This window comes from Topomyia yanbarensis, chromosome 2 (assembly GCF_030247195.1).
Source record: "Topomyia yanbarensis strain Yona2022 chromosome 2, ASM3024719v1, whole genome shotgun sequence".
In the NCBI taxonomy this organism is placed as follows: domain Eukaryota; kingdom Metazoa; phylum Arthropoda; class Insecta; order Diptera; family Culicidae; genus Topomyia; species Topomyia yanbarensis.
Genome location: NC_080671.1, coordinates 114584028 through 114599176, shown reverse-complemented (window position 1 = coordinate 114599176; position 15149 = coordinate 114584028). Strand labels below are relative to the sequence as shown.

The window sequence follows — 15149 nt, the reverse complement described above, 5'->3', positions numbered from 1 at the left end:
CATTAATACTACGCTACTAAACATATCCTAAGGAACTTGATTGATATTAAATAGTTATGCTTGCAAACCAGCGATAACAATAAAAACCAATCAATTATTTATCTTGGTCAGTTGGCATCAGCCTTAGGTTGACCACCAAGAATTGTTACAGTTTAGCTTCGCAACTTTTTGAAACAAACTGAAACTGCTCTAACATAGTTCAATCTTCTCGTCAACCAAAATCTACCCGCAGAAACATGTTGTCGAATGCCTTAGGTATACAAATGCATTACGAATATTCGAAAAGCGAAACGTGAGTGTCAGTAGGCTACATTTTATGAAAATTGATTGAAGAATAATAGAAATATATGCACGAAAAAATGATAAATTTTAATATGAATGACAAAAGGCCCTATAGCTTCTCGTATTCGGACAAAGATCAAAAAGATTCCGTTCGATTTCTGAGATTTTTTCACATTAGAAAATCTGCAAAATATATATGATTTGCATCACTGAGCAGAAAAATTATTAAAAATAGTAGTATTGGGGGTAAAATGACCCAGTACCCGACTTTCCCGTATTTTTTAGAAACAGGAATATCTCCACTCAAATACTAAGGTTATTTTCTTTAAACAGAGGTATATATAGTTATAGTATTTAACATAATTTTCCTACATATTTTCCCATAGTTCCAATTTCAAAAATTTCAAGCGAAGTGGGCGGGAGTCTAGAATTGTCCAAATGATGTGAAATTTGGCATCTAAGCTTACTTTAACATTTGTCACAATATGCCTTTGAGAATTAATTTTTTTTTTTGCAATGCCCTATCCTGCATGTATACGAACGATTGTAGCGTCCGGGTGATATAGCCATTAGAGTGGACATGGTTGTATGAAAAAAAAAAAATAAAATCTGGCTCCGAGTAACTTTTTGGGTCCCATTCAGCTCCCAGAACAACTCTGCAAATTTTTAGCTCGATCGGTGAAACTATATTTTTGCGCCCACTGTTTAAAGTTTACATGGGATTTCGTATGGGAAAATTGTCTTTTGCAAATTAATTCTTCCAAGAGTCATCCGTTACCGCCTAAAATAAATAGATATCTGATTTTATAGGAAATTTGTCAAGAAAACAAAGCCTAGAAGACTGAAAAACGATCTGATACTTGTGGAAAAAGTTATTAAGCAAAAACTGATTGATGCCCTGAAGATTGACGATACTTTTCATTGCATCACTGCTTTTAACGGTCTAATTATATATAAAAATTTTAACTTTCTCTTATTATGTACAAAAGAAGCCTCAATTTATCCCTCAAAATTCTTGAGAAGTGGCCAAACAGTATAGATAAATGATTTAGAAACATTAAGAGAAAATTAAAACAAAATTGCGTATAATTGGTCAACCAAAAGCAGTGGTGCTAGAAAAAATGAGCATCAATCAGTTAATAACTTTTTTCTCAAGCGTCAGATCGTTTCATGGTTTTCGAGACTTTGTAAAATTTCCTATAAAAGCCACGTAACGATTTATTTTTAGGAAGTAATGGGCGACTCCTGGAGGAATTATTTTGTAAAAGTTAATTTTCCCATACAAAATCCCATGTGAACTTTAAACAGTGAGCGCAAAAATATAGTTTCACCGATCGAGCTAAGAATTTGCACAGTTGTTCTAGGACCCAGATGATACCTAAAAAGTTGCTCGGAGCTGGGATCTAATTTTTGTCCCACCCTAATAGCCATGATGATGCTCGTTTATTATTCGTGCGAGGAATGATTAAAACGGACATGTGGCACTTCCTTTTGTAAACTATCCATATTTGATAGCGTCAAATAGGGGTGTGTGCGAGTGTGTGCATATTCCAACGTGATCGAAAATTCATAGCGTCTATCGCTTATTGTGTACCGTCTAGGGTTTCCAAAAACAAAGCTGTATTTTTGACCAAGAAAATGTTTTCATCTGTATTTATTTTCCAAAAAATCTGTGTCGATATCCGAATCAAACCAACTAAAATTAAATTTAATTCAAAAGATTTTATTTTGTTGTCAAAGGGAAAGTTACTGAAAATTTTATGGGCCTTTTGAAAAACCTATTGTTGTTGATGGAGAAATGAGAATAATTTATGAAAAAGTCGTAATAAAACAAAATAATTGTGTTGTTGAAATAAAATTAAAAATATCTTGAGAACTGCTAGATTTTTTGTTATGAGTAGGTGTTTAGAAACACATTTAATAAGAATATTGTATTTTTAACTGCAAATAGTATGAATTATGAAAATAGGCCAAAAGTTGTTATTAGGCAAACTTTTTTATTGAAGGCTTCTCCATGATCCAAATATCCAAAGTTTGATTTCTGCAGACTTCCCATCACTCAAAAAAAAGTAAACGTTATGCCTATTGATTCTACACATAGATTTTTGCAATTAACGGAGGCATATAGACACTATTTGCTGGCACATAAACCTAATGTGTGTATTTACAAGAAATATTAATCTTACATTCACATTTCATAACTATTAGGCACATAAAACCCCATTTTATAACAATATGCACATATAACTTATGTGTGTGCATACATAGGTTATACAGTTGACACATAGAAGGTATGTGTGCGCGAGATAACAATAGCATTTCTTCTTCATATGAATTTTAAGCGGTTTGAAGCAAATAGAATTAACGTTTGGATTTTTTTCAGTGATGAACATTGACAGGTTTGTACCTGTGTACAAAATTTCGTGCACGCTTTCAACCTAAAACATGCTTTGTCTTGATGTACAGGTTCGCCTCGAACATCGAACACAAGCGAACGATGTGCAAATTCTAGTTCAAACATCCGTGTACGTACACCGGGTGCGTACACGAGAACGATTCGTACAAGGCAAAAAGAGTTAACGCTAGCAATGATGAGAGTGGTGCCACGAATCTGTGTGTACACAAGGTGTACGCACATTGTGTACGTACAAGGGGTTCGGTTGCGCAGGCGATGCACGTGTTTTGGTACGAAATAGCGTGTTCGAGTTCGTGCACAAAATGTGGGTTCAATATGAGCACAGAACCAGAGTGAACATTGTGTACGGTGTTCATTTGAAAAGATTGGTTTTATGTCTTTGAAACGATAAACATTCGATTGTTGAGATTTTGTGATGGGAAAATGCGAATAACTTAAAGAGAGCATATTTTCATGAATTAATTGTTTTTGTTGGAACAAAATCCCAAATATCTCGACTAACTATCGCATTTTCTAAATTTTTTGTTAAATACATTTTGAATTGAAATGATACTTAGAATCAGTTTTCTATGTCAATAAGCATAAAATTTAAAAACATGTATAAAGTCATCCTTAGAAAAACTTTTTTCCCGGTAAGTTCTTCATGATGCAATCACATTCAAAATGTATTTCTTCTCTTTAGGTTTTGTACAAAAAATTAACCCATTATTGCCCAACCTACTATATATAGTAGGTGCTAAGAATAACTCCTATTACTCAAGTAATAACGCAGAACAGGCATTATCAAAGAGTTAATACTGTTCATATACTCTTGCAGAATATGTTTAGAGAAGTTAGAGTGGTTTAACCGGTGTTTATGTTTTGTTTTTAATCAATTTTTCCTTAAAGGGTTTGTTAGGATGAAAAAAAATCGAATATTTGTAAATTTGATATTCTGAAACTACATACGCTGAGGAAAATTTTCTCAAAATTTCATTAAGATCAGAATACTACAACTTGAGTTACAGCTATTCATAGACTGCTACCCATTGACCACTCGTAGGCGGTGCGTAGTGTTTGATACGCTAGACCGTTGACACGCTGCACCGACAGTAAAACTCGATTATCTCGGAGTTGTATTTTGTTGAAAAGTTCATCCGCAGCCATCACGATATCTCAGGAACCGGTTAACCGATCAATCTTAAATTTTCACTGGTTGTTCCTTATTATATCAGCTACTTTGAGTACAAAAATAAATTTACTGGAATGACTACATCATTTTTCTTCGATCAGAAAACACAATTTGTGATGCGCGTGAAAAATAAGTTGGGCAATAATGGGTTAAGAGAAAATATTTTTTGCAATTTTTATTTTTAACATAAAGTTTTTTCAGTGTTTATATTTTTCGTATAGAAGTATTCATTTCCTGTAACTCGTTCTCAGATATTTTTACTGTTTAAAATACAGTAATCGATAAAAAAATTGCGGTCGGCCGGTTTCTCGTGGAGTTTCTCACTCATCACATGAATTTTATTTTGGTTTATTATTTTACAACATAACTTTTATATGAAACCATAAAAATGTTCAATGGGCACAATACAATTCTGGATTAAATTTTGTTTCCCGAAACGCTAAATTCAATATACTATAACTTTGTTTACTCTTAATATTTGTTATGAAAATTAGACAATTTATGCCCAATATTTAGACAAAAAAAATGTGGAAAAATCTAAAAATTAACGATGCATGATTTTTTTTAAATCAGTGTACCAATAAAAGTCGTCAAAACCTTGTCGACACAATTTTATGTTTCTTATGCATTCGATATTTGGATGTAATTTTTCAGAAATACAGAATATTAAACCCAGCTTTCGTGAAACCGCAATTTAGCTTGCATTTTACATTTTTATTTAATTTTTCCATTAAACGGAAAGTTACAGCAAGTAGCCTAGAGCAAAGCTTCAATAGTCTACCGCTCGCCAGCATCTTTTTTAACCTAGTCCCCATTTCGTTTACTGGGCACCCTCAAAATGAAGGTAAATAGAAATTATTGGTCTAATTTAAGAATAGGGGAGAATGGAGTAACTGAAAGTAAAAACCATATTTCTTTACAATCGCTTTTGTATCACCGTATCTCAGCAATTTGGTTCAACGAAAAAGCTGTATGTCTGTATACAGATTCATGAGCCAAAAATGGGAAGAAAATCTGTATAAATACATATGATTCTGTATATTTGGTATCCCTGGTACCGTTCGTACAATACAGTCAACATGTTGCTCGTTTGGCAAGTGAGCGTCGACTGATACAAAACAGGCACGCGTGACTTCTATAAATAACTTAGCCGTATGTGATAAAATGCTTAGATGTTCCTTTTTGACGGCTGAAATTGGCTAGCAAATTTCGAATTTTCCCATTTTGTACATATTGCGAAATTGGATGTAAAAGACTTGCACATATTTCCGATCAGATAGTGCAAAGTGCAACAATATTGCGATTTCGTTCAGTAGAAGGAAAGTTATTCGAATTCAAAAGCTGGCAAAATTTCTTAGCAGACACTTTTGAAACGGAAACCCAATATTGAAAAGTTAGAGGTAATCTACTTTAAAATACTTCGTCATTTTTTAATGTTGTCCCTTTCTTTAATGAGAACAAAAAAAAACAACTACAAAATTTGAATGGTAATGATTTTTGCTTGAATCAAAATCGCACCAGTCATAAACCAGAATAAAGATAAAACTGTTTCTGGAAGTATGCATAAGTTCGCATCGCTACGGGCAAGATAGAAATGGAATTGGTTTATTCGAACTTTGAGCTCGGGATAAATGAGACGATGTCCAAACCAAACACATGCTTATTATTCCCGCACGCTTTTGCCTCGGAGGAATTTACACTATCTGTTGGCTTCCACTGAAACTTCCAGCATTCTGGAAAAAAAACGAGCTAGAACGACAAAATACATTCCACCCACCAGAAACCCCATTAGCTAGGAAGGAAATGGAGCACGACTTAAGAGGCTAATATGTGAAAAATGTACGGCGGCGAAAGTAGACCTTCTGCGTCGAACGGGTGTTATCACATCAATTTCCCTATGGGCTTGTATTTGCTCTCTGTAAAGACTCCTTATTTATTCTTGCCATCCACTCTTCTTTTTTCTATTGACTGAGTTGGGTTGTGTGTATTAATTTCGATCGTCATCCTAACGCTAAACATGTTCCTAAAATATTTTTTATCCTTTTCAACATCTTAGCATTTAACAACAAACGTTCGGTTTTTCGATATTGTTAAAATGGCTCAGGTTTTGATTAGTTTTCTTAGATAAGTCTTTCACGTTTAAAAATAATCCAGCTGCATAGTGAATAAAGATTTCACTTCAACTAAAATAATAGAATTTTTGCACTGGTGACATCGAACGGTGTGTTTTGTGCTGAAAATAGATTTTTGTCGCGGAAAATAGGTTTTAGCTTTCTGTTATCATTATTGTGATATATATGTAGATCCTCGACTAGTCATCGTCTTTGGGTGGGTTGATTGTTTTATGGTGATGGGAATCTTTGGTTCTGTTTTGGTATTTACTTGTGTTACACATCGACGAACGAACATTTATTTCTCGTGCCAGCATGAAACGTTAAATTATTTTGTTTGTTTAGAAATTGAGCCTGTGGGTGAAAATAAATCTGCAATTGACTTCAGGTTGCCTACATGTTTTTTGGTACTGGGATACGCTTAACCTTCTAAAGATTTACTTACCAGCGCTAAAAAAAGGCTAGAAGTGGGGTCACAATTGATTTTCACTGAAAAATTATTCTAATATCTGAGTTATTCGGCACAAAATATATAATTAAAAATCCAAGAAAGTTTAGATTTTTGGAATCAAGTAAAAATTGTAAAGGTAATGTTTTTCTTCCTTCTTGCTTTTTTACCTACATTTAATCGAAGCAAATTTCTTGATAATCTCAGGCTTACGTCAACAAAATATAAATAAATTAGATATCTTCAAAACAATCATCCAAGGGAATCTGGGAACTAATTTGATTCAGTACACAAACGAAGGTAATAATTGATTTTTTTCCACAACACACTCCATTTGTTCTAGAAAAAAGACACCTTCGCTCGAAAGGTAGACGTGTCCATGTATGAGACATACAATTCTCTACTAGTCCCTCTATTGAGTCCAATGGCTACAGTCTACTTTACTAATAATTTGCATCCTCACTGATCTATCCTGAAGCTAAACTTCTTATATTCGGCATATAAATCTCACTAGTTGGTTTCATCTTTGTCCGAGTTCCTACACAGATATGCATAAAAAAAAAAAAAAAAAAATTGCCATCCTGTGTGTAGGTCAGAATATTATTGTCGCAAACATCTAGCGATCCACCGAGGAAGACTCGACTAATTGCCCTGATTGCGTGTTCCCGCTCCCGCTCTCTATCTGTGTGATCAAACCTTGAAATGGCACGCGGGAGTTCGGTGCGCGCAACGTGTCGGGTAACGCCGGCTGAAGGAGCTATAATGTGCATTGTTTTTCATCGAAGGCAGTTTGATACAGCACACGTACATAATTGAGTTCCAATTTAATTACCGAAGGGTTGTTTTGCACTGTTTTTCGTGGCTGATGCCGTGGGGATGGCTTCGTACCTACTAGGCGCTGCTGCAGGTTTTCGTCGGGAAATCGGTGCCAGTGCCCGAGGGACTGAAAAGAGAAGAAGGTGGAGTAAGATACATTACATTACATAGTTGCACATGAGACGATGTTAATTTACATCAACGCGTGTTAGTTATGGGTTCGGTTTAACAAATATGGTTTCATGACGAAGATTGGATTCGAACGATATGTGCCGTGGCAAGAGTATTCAAATAACTCCTTTGAATGATGAACATATACGTCTCCTTCAGCCAGTTTTTTGTTCCGATCTGTTTTATTACCTCGTATTAGGGATCTTCGAATAGAAAATAGCAGTGCCAAATATATATCAAATATACCTAAGTTGACCAAAACTGTGGGCTAGGAAAAATGCGTACACATATCAGCACAAAATTGAAAACACAAAAGTTGGATTGTTAGGCTGCTTAGTATTTTTCACGTTCACTATATTTTCCACAGGCGAATTATATTTTTTGGATTCAGTGTGAGCATAACGAGTCATCTCCTTCTGATGATTTTAAAAGCGTTGTATCATATTGTAGCAGAAATGGGCTTCCACTCATTATCGGCAGTGATGCGAATGCTCGTTACATCATTTGGGGCAGCTCAGACGGCAATCTGAGAAGCTCTGGGCTGATGGAGTACATAAGTAGTACAAATATCCATATTGTGAATGTGGATAACCGACCAACTTTCGCGAGGTCTGGGAGGGAGGAGGTGTTAGACATAACGCTTTGCTCTGGTAGAATTTCGGATGAGCTGGGAAATTGGCAGGTTCCAAATGTTCAATGTGGTAACATATCGTAACCCTAAATCTACAAACTGGGACCAGTGCGGTAAAATATCAATTTCAAACGAAAATATTCGTTTCAAGTGAAACTGCGAGTCTTTCACTGTAAGCATACCACCACTATATCAGTTGAGTTCTGCTGCCGTCTTCGTTTGAGTCACTCAGAGTTCACTGTCAATTGAATAACAGGTTCTGGTCATTTGATTTTTTTACCTGTTTAGTTTCTATTGAAAACCAACCTCATATAAGCACAGTCTCAGCTAATGGAAGTGAACCATTCCAATGACCTACTCACAAATCAATATGAATGAACACTCACTGACATGAAAATAAATCCGACCAAAATAATAAATACATAAATACAATACATACAGGGTAAGACGAGGCAACTCAAGACGGATACAGAAAGGAACATTTTTTCTCTGTATGAGTGAGGTTGGCATTTTTTTCGATGAAGCTGATAAATAACTAGTAAAAAGAAAAGAATAAACAAATGACGTAGTGAGCTTTTCTGTTAATATAAGTTTTGTTGTGGTTTGGTAATAATTATTTTTATTGGTAGTTTCGAGATAAAAAGTCTCCCTACACACTTAATTTGAATTACTGGGTACAGTAAAATTTTGCTGGGGTTTTGAACAGCAAACCGTTCGGTAATCAATTCAGTAAAACAATTTGATACCGAACTCACCGCAATCCGTTCTATCGAAACGTCAAAAAACACTGGTCAGTCAGCAGTTTCCTCTGAAAATGGCGACTTGACAGATGATTTGCTGTACCTGTTTTGTAAGTTTTTGACGAGGTTCGGTAATGTTGGTACAATTTTGCCGAACAATCAGTCAGTATTTTACTGGATAATGTTTATGGACCGAAAAAACAGAAGAGCTGATAAATTCAGTGTAAAATATTGCGGGTTTCAGTAAATGATTCGAAAAATTACTGAAAATCGCTAAAAAATGAAAACTATTCCGCAAATTTTTAAACAATTTGCTGACAGCTCCTTAAAAATATCACTTTACTGAGCAAGTCGTCAAAATAAATTACTGAACAAGTTTGGGCTGGATTAGTGTGTAAGTAATCGAATCGGAAGATCCGAGGTGAAACCGCCTTTTCTCTCTTTTCATCGTGCGCCGAAGAATCGGGATGCTCATCCGGATGTTTATGTTTAGTACCAGGGGCCGGCGGCCATGCTTAATTTTACAAGTATAAAACAAATACACTAAAATGACAAATGTTCCGAACCTTTCTTTCTTTTCATCTTGTAGCAGTTGTCTCTGTATTTTTAGTTTTCTTGCCTTTCTTGTACTCTGCTGAATAATTGTTGACAGATGAGTGTATGCAGCTAGCGAGGCTAGCAGTGCAGCCAAATTCTTTGTCATATTTAGATATGTTACTATAATACACATAATAATGACTGTTTTATTAACTCACATTTCGCCGAAATGTATCTGGAACTAATCAATCAAAATTTTTTATCACATACTACATGCTTCTAGCAAATTTGGCCAACATAACTGCCAATTCATCATTCATGTTAAAATCCGAGATAAGGGCAACATGGATACCATTTAAAAGGAAGTGAGGCCATTTTGCAATCCAAGATGGCGGCCTTTAGTTACCAAGAAACAGTGAAAACAACTATCAATAACCCATATTGATAGTTGTTTTCACTGTTGGTAATCATTTAAAGTAGTCATAAAATACCGGAATTTCTTAATTTAGGCCATTTTTAAAACAAAGATGGCGGTTTCCGGTAATCATCAAAGTGAAAACCATGATCAATATATATCTATATCGCATTTGCAAGGCTGGTCAGTAGATGACGGAAACTGAAGATTGAGGACATTTTGCAATCAATCCAATATGGCGACTTTTAGTTACCTCAAATCAATAAACCCACCTTCGATATGACCTGTTTATAGCATTCATATCATTCTTTCTGAAAGAGAACATCGACTATTCTCGTGTCTGTAGACTGTGCTCGTTATATGTTCCTATAGAGCCAGTGTGGAAGTATTTTACCCCTTTACCATGTCTTCGGAATTGTGTACAGGAAAATATTGGTAGAGGTGCAAATAAAATATCTGAATTACATATTTGATTTCAGCAATGAATTTGACAGCTTCGTACAATTATTATAGCATACTGCGGCTATCATATTTCTTTTGAAAGCGGATCTATTCATTTGAGAGGATCAAACGAAGGAGGTTGAATATGAATTGCGACTCATTTGAAAGCAACGGTGAGTGAATTGCCATGAACCGAGCTTCAGATCAACAGCAACTGATGCGTTAAATGAATATGAATGCTACCGTAGACTACTGATTTACTGCGTTCATTCAGTTTCGATTGAATGAAATGAAATTTTACTGCACTGACTGGGACCTCTTTTTGGAAAACTTGGCGACTAACTTGTATGGATGAAGGTAGTTATCGTCAACAACAGCAAATCGGCACAACATGCAGTTATCCATGTAGGAGAAGTTGTGATCACCTCACAGCGGAGTCTGAAGTCTCTCGGAGTCATTATACATGACAAGCTGACCTTCGGCAGCCACGTCGACTATACATGCAAGAGAGCGTCGACTGCTGTTGCGGCTCTATCGAGGATGATGTCCAACAGCTTAAAGGTGTGCGCCAGTAGACGTAGGTTACTGGCAGGCGTTGCCGTATCTATCCTCAGGTACGGCGGCCCGTCATGGTCAAGAGAACTGAGGGTAACCAGTTACCTATAGAAACTGGAGAGCACCTACCGCACATCACCTCAGAGTGATATCTGCCTACCGCACGGTATCACACGATGCATCCTGCGTGATAGCGAGCATGATGCCAGTCGGGCTGGTCATTCGGGAAGATGAGGAGTGTTTAGATCTACGTGGAAATAGGGGAGCCCGCGAGCGCACCAGGGTGACCTCGGTCGCCAGATGGCAGCGTGAGTGGGATAACTCCTCGAAAGGTAGGTGGACCCACCGGCTGATACCTGGGGTGGGAAGACCCCATGGGAAAGTTCACTTCCACCTGACACAATTCCTGTCAGGCCATGGCTATTTCCAACAGTACCTCCACAGGTTCGGGCACGCGGAGGTCCCAGCCTGCCCGGACTGCCCAGATGTAGAGGAAACTGCCGAACACATACTGTTCGTATGTCCTCGGTTCGACGTCGAAAGAAGAGCAATGCTTGACGTCTGTGGCTGGAACACAACCCCTGATACCCTTATTCAGCGTATGTGAGCACAAAAGTAAGCCTCATTTGGAGTGAATCAAGGTGTGACAGAGAGAGCACCCAAGTAAGCCTCGTACAGGACTTATGAACGTGTGAGCGAGAGTGAGTGAGTACACCAAGTACAGCCATCCCCTCAGAAGTAATACCGAGAGGTAGTCTCTGGGGTGAACAATGGCGGAGCTCAATGGAGTTTAGTCGGTATTAATGGCGGTGTCACCATGAGAGCCCGACACACCCCCAGTACACCCCGTGTGGTAGCTTGGCATCTACTAATAGCACGTGTACTGGGCTAGTACGTAAATGTATTCTCCATTGTAAAAAAGGTTAAAGAGTTGGATGTAAGTCATCCAGGTGATGTCTAGGCAGCCCATGATCGCATATCAGTCCTATAAAGATAGGAAATCCCATAGAAAACGGGACAACTATGCGATCATGGGTAGTAGGCTCATGTCTGATCATTATGCACTGAAGTTTTTTTTTTGTGCGGGGGATACCTACCGCATAAAAAAATCCGCATAAAAAACCATATAACTTTGAAAATCCGCATAAAAAAACCGCATAACTTTGAAAATCCGCATATAAAACTGCATAATTTTGAAAATCCGCATAAAAACACATAATATGTGAAATATTTTTCAATATTAAGAGCCACAGTACTCAAGGAAGAGCAAGGATTTGAAGTAAGAAAGTTTAGAAAAGCGTGGAGTAGGGTCATATGAGCAAGCTTAGATTTTCCCGGCTACTTAACTCTTTTTCTTCTGCAACACAGGAGTCAGGATCTTTTGGCATTAAATGCGAATCGCCTGAGTCTGCGGCATGTCCAGACAAGCGTAAAGTCACTTAATGACTTATGCTGTCGGAACCGTGACTCCTCGGAATCGCAGGACTGACCTCGGCACCTAACCGACCAGCATCGAGATAACGATTTCGAGAGAAATTTCAACGTCGGGAAATTTCTCCGTCGGAGTAGACTAGGCCCACCGGCGGGGACTAGTTCGAGTAGATCGGGAAGTAGCTCCGGCAGATGCTCGTCGGGGCGCCTGTCAACTGGAAGTCACCCTCCACCCAGAATCGCAGGACCGACCTCGGCATCTGCCCGGGTAGCATCTGTTTCGGAAGATCTTCCACTGCCGGGGAACTCTTCGTCGGAGTAGGAAAGATCCACCGTCGGAGACTATTCCGAGTAGTCCGTAGCGAATCGCCGGCTTGAATCATCGGGGCACCAGTGATCCGGACGCAATCATCCACCGGGAATCGCTGGACTGACCTCAGGCAAATGTTGGACTACTTGGTGGAGTTTAGAGGAATAGGGTTCAGAGTTATCTTCTCTGTTCAGAGTCCCTTACTCTGGCACACGATGGACGAAATCGGTAGTATGGTCTAACTACTGAACGTGTGCCGGGTCGGCGTAAAATCTTTACCACCAAGTAAAAAAAAATACACGCTCATAGACTTTTTTCCGATCTCGCCGAACTGAGTCGAATGGTATAAGAGATTCGGCTCTGCGGGCCTCGGTTAAAAAATCGAAATTTCGACCGATCGCAGAAGTTTTATTATGAGAAAGGTAAAAAGGTATTCAGTCATTTTCTATTTATATTTTCACTGCATCAAGAATGCTTCCCTAACCCAAAGACTAGTAATTTATAATCTAAAATAAAAATATGAACATTTTATGTTTTGCCTTTCTCATATAGAAAGGTTATGCAATCATTCTGAAAAACGGCAACCTAATCCCGGCCCGGAGGGCCGAGTGTCATATCCCATTCGACTCAGTTCGTCGAGATCGGAAAAAGTCTGTATGTGTGTGTGTATGTGTGTACGTATGTGTGTGTATGTGTGTGTATGTGCGTATGTGTCAAATAATGTCACTCATTTTTCTCAGGGATGGCTGGACCGATTTGCCCAAACTTAGTCTCAAATGAAAGGTGCAACCTTCCCATCGGCTTCTATTGAATTTTGGATCGATCGGAATTCTGGTTCCGGAATTACGGGTTTCAGAGTGCGGCCACACAGAAATTTCCCATATAAACTATAGGAAAAATTAAAAATAGAGTTTTTATTTTTGATGCTAAATGTGTTCAAGGTGCATGAAACGTCGAAATTTGATGCAAACTCGAAAAATTTTTTGACGGCGATTCACTTTTTTGGATTTTGGCACATTTTTGCCTTTCTCATATAGAAAGGTTACGCAATCACTCTGAAAAACGTCACCCTAATCCCGGCCAAATTTTTTTTTCGACTCGCATAAGGTTTCTGGATTTTAACAGGGGCGTAGTTGATGGTTTACGGAGAGGGGTTACACCCCCCCTCTACTGTTCACTCCCCTCCCTTAAAAATCTCCTTAAATCACCCCTCAGACCACCACCCCATCCAGCCCTCATACCCCTCCCTTTCAACCCCATCATCTTTAAACCACCACTATATCACAAAGCATACCAATTTAAGCTGGGGAGTCGTTAGTTCATGGGACTTTCGCCCTCCTCACATACCCACCCCCGCATGACAAAATGAGTTAGCAAGCAGATAACATTGATCTATTGCTGATTAGGCTAATGAAGTATGATATTTTTTTTGTTTCAAATGTTTCACCGTCGACACGTAGCTAATCAAGTTCGTGGCTGGCATGCCATTGTGTATAATTGCAAAGTGTACTAAGAATGTAATGGACATTTCCACAATTATGTTGAACATAAAAAGCCTCCGTGCCATAGTTTAGAGAAATGAGAAAGGCACAATTGCACCGCTAGGTGGATTAAAACAGGTTTTTTGTTTAAGCATGTGCATTCACGAGGATGTATCTTTCGATAAAAGTCGCTTCAGGTGATGCCACAAAAATTAAAAGGAAGCGGCATAAAAAGAATCGCATAACTTTGAAAATCCGCATAAAAAACCGCATTGCTTTGAAAATCCGCATAAAAACCGCATAACTTTGAAAATCCGCATAAAAAAGTCGCATAAAAACCGCATAAAAAAGACTTCAGTGTAGTTAAGCATCTCCGCCGTATTGGGCACGCTTGTGGAGAGGGTTACAACTAGAGATGGGCGAAACAGTTCACTTCGAAGAACCATTCCCGACTGAACAGTTCTGTAAAAAGAACTAGTTCAGATGAACCGTTCTTCCGTTCAGCTGATATTTTACTTGTATCTAGCGAATGTCTCTCAAAACATTCGATTCTTGGAGAGGAACCAAACAGATGCTGCCCAAACTATTATACCCCTGTATGCTTAACAAGTTCATCAACGGTAGCGATTTCTTCATGATGTATAACTAGAGAAATAGAGAATGTGATGAGTCGTTCTTCGCCGGTTCCATTCTGGGAGAGCACAGAGAGCGGTTTGTGGGACGGCAAGTCGGTTCATTTTCATTCGTTCGCCTAAAAATCGGTCCGAGAAATTCGCCAAACGGCTTTGGGTCAGGTTCAGTTCATTCGCTTTGAAGAGAATTGAGAACTACCGTTCTTTTAAAAAGAACTTCCGTTCGCTCATTCTCTTCGAAGAACCAGTTCACTTGAACCGTTCGCGAACGAATGGCCCATCTCTAGTTACAACGACATTGAGCATGTTATTTGGTAGTGCACTGAATACATAGGCGGCTCCAGCCGGATGGTAAAGGGGGGGCACGCCTTCTTGAAAAAATGTGTTTGACGCACGATTTGGAAAATGAAATCTCGAATCTTGGAAACGCATTTCCTGGTAGGCGTGGAGTGTGGCGAAAAATTTGTCAAATGAAACACAGAAATTATTTTATATGTTCCTTAAGGAATCCTCTAAGGTTTGGTTGAATAGGGGGGCACGTGCCCCCTCGTGCCACCCCCT

The 15149-nt window shown here is 38.3% G+C and overlaps 1 protein-coding gene across 1 annotated transcript in view; it reads right to left on the bottom strand.

Annotated features, from left to right (window-relative positions):
- Positions 1-3290: 3290 nt before the first annotated feature.
- Positions 3291-15149, bottom strand: part of LOC131679248 (probable G-protein coupled receptor CG31760) — a 244478-nt gene continuing 232619 nt past the window's right edge. The window contains exon 12 of the mRNA XM_058959941.1: positions 3291-7371. The gene's annotated coding sequence lies outside the window, so the exon portion shown is untranslated. The remainder of the gene's footprint in view (positions 7372-15149) is intronic.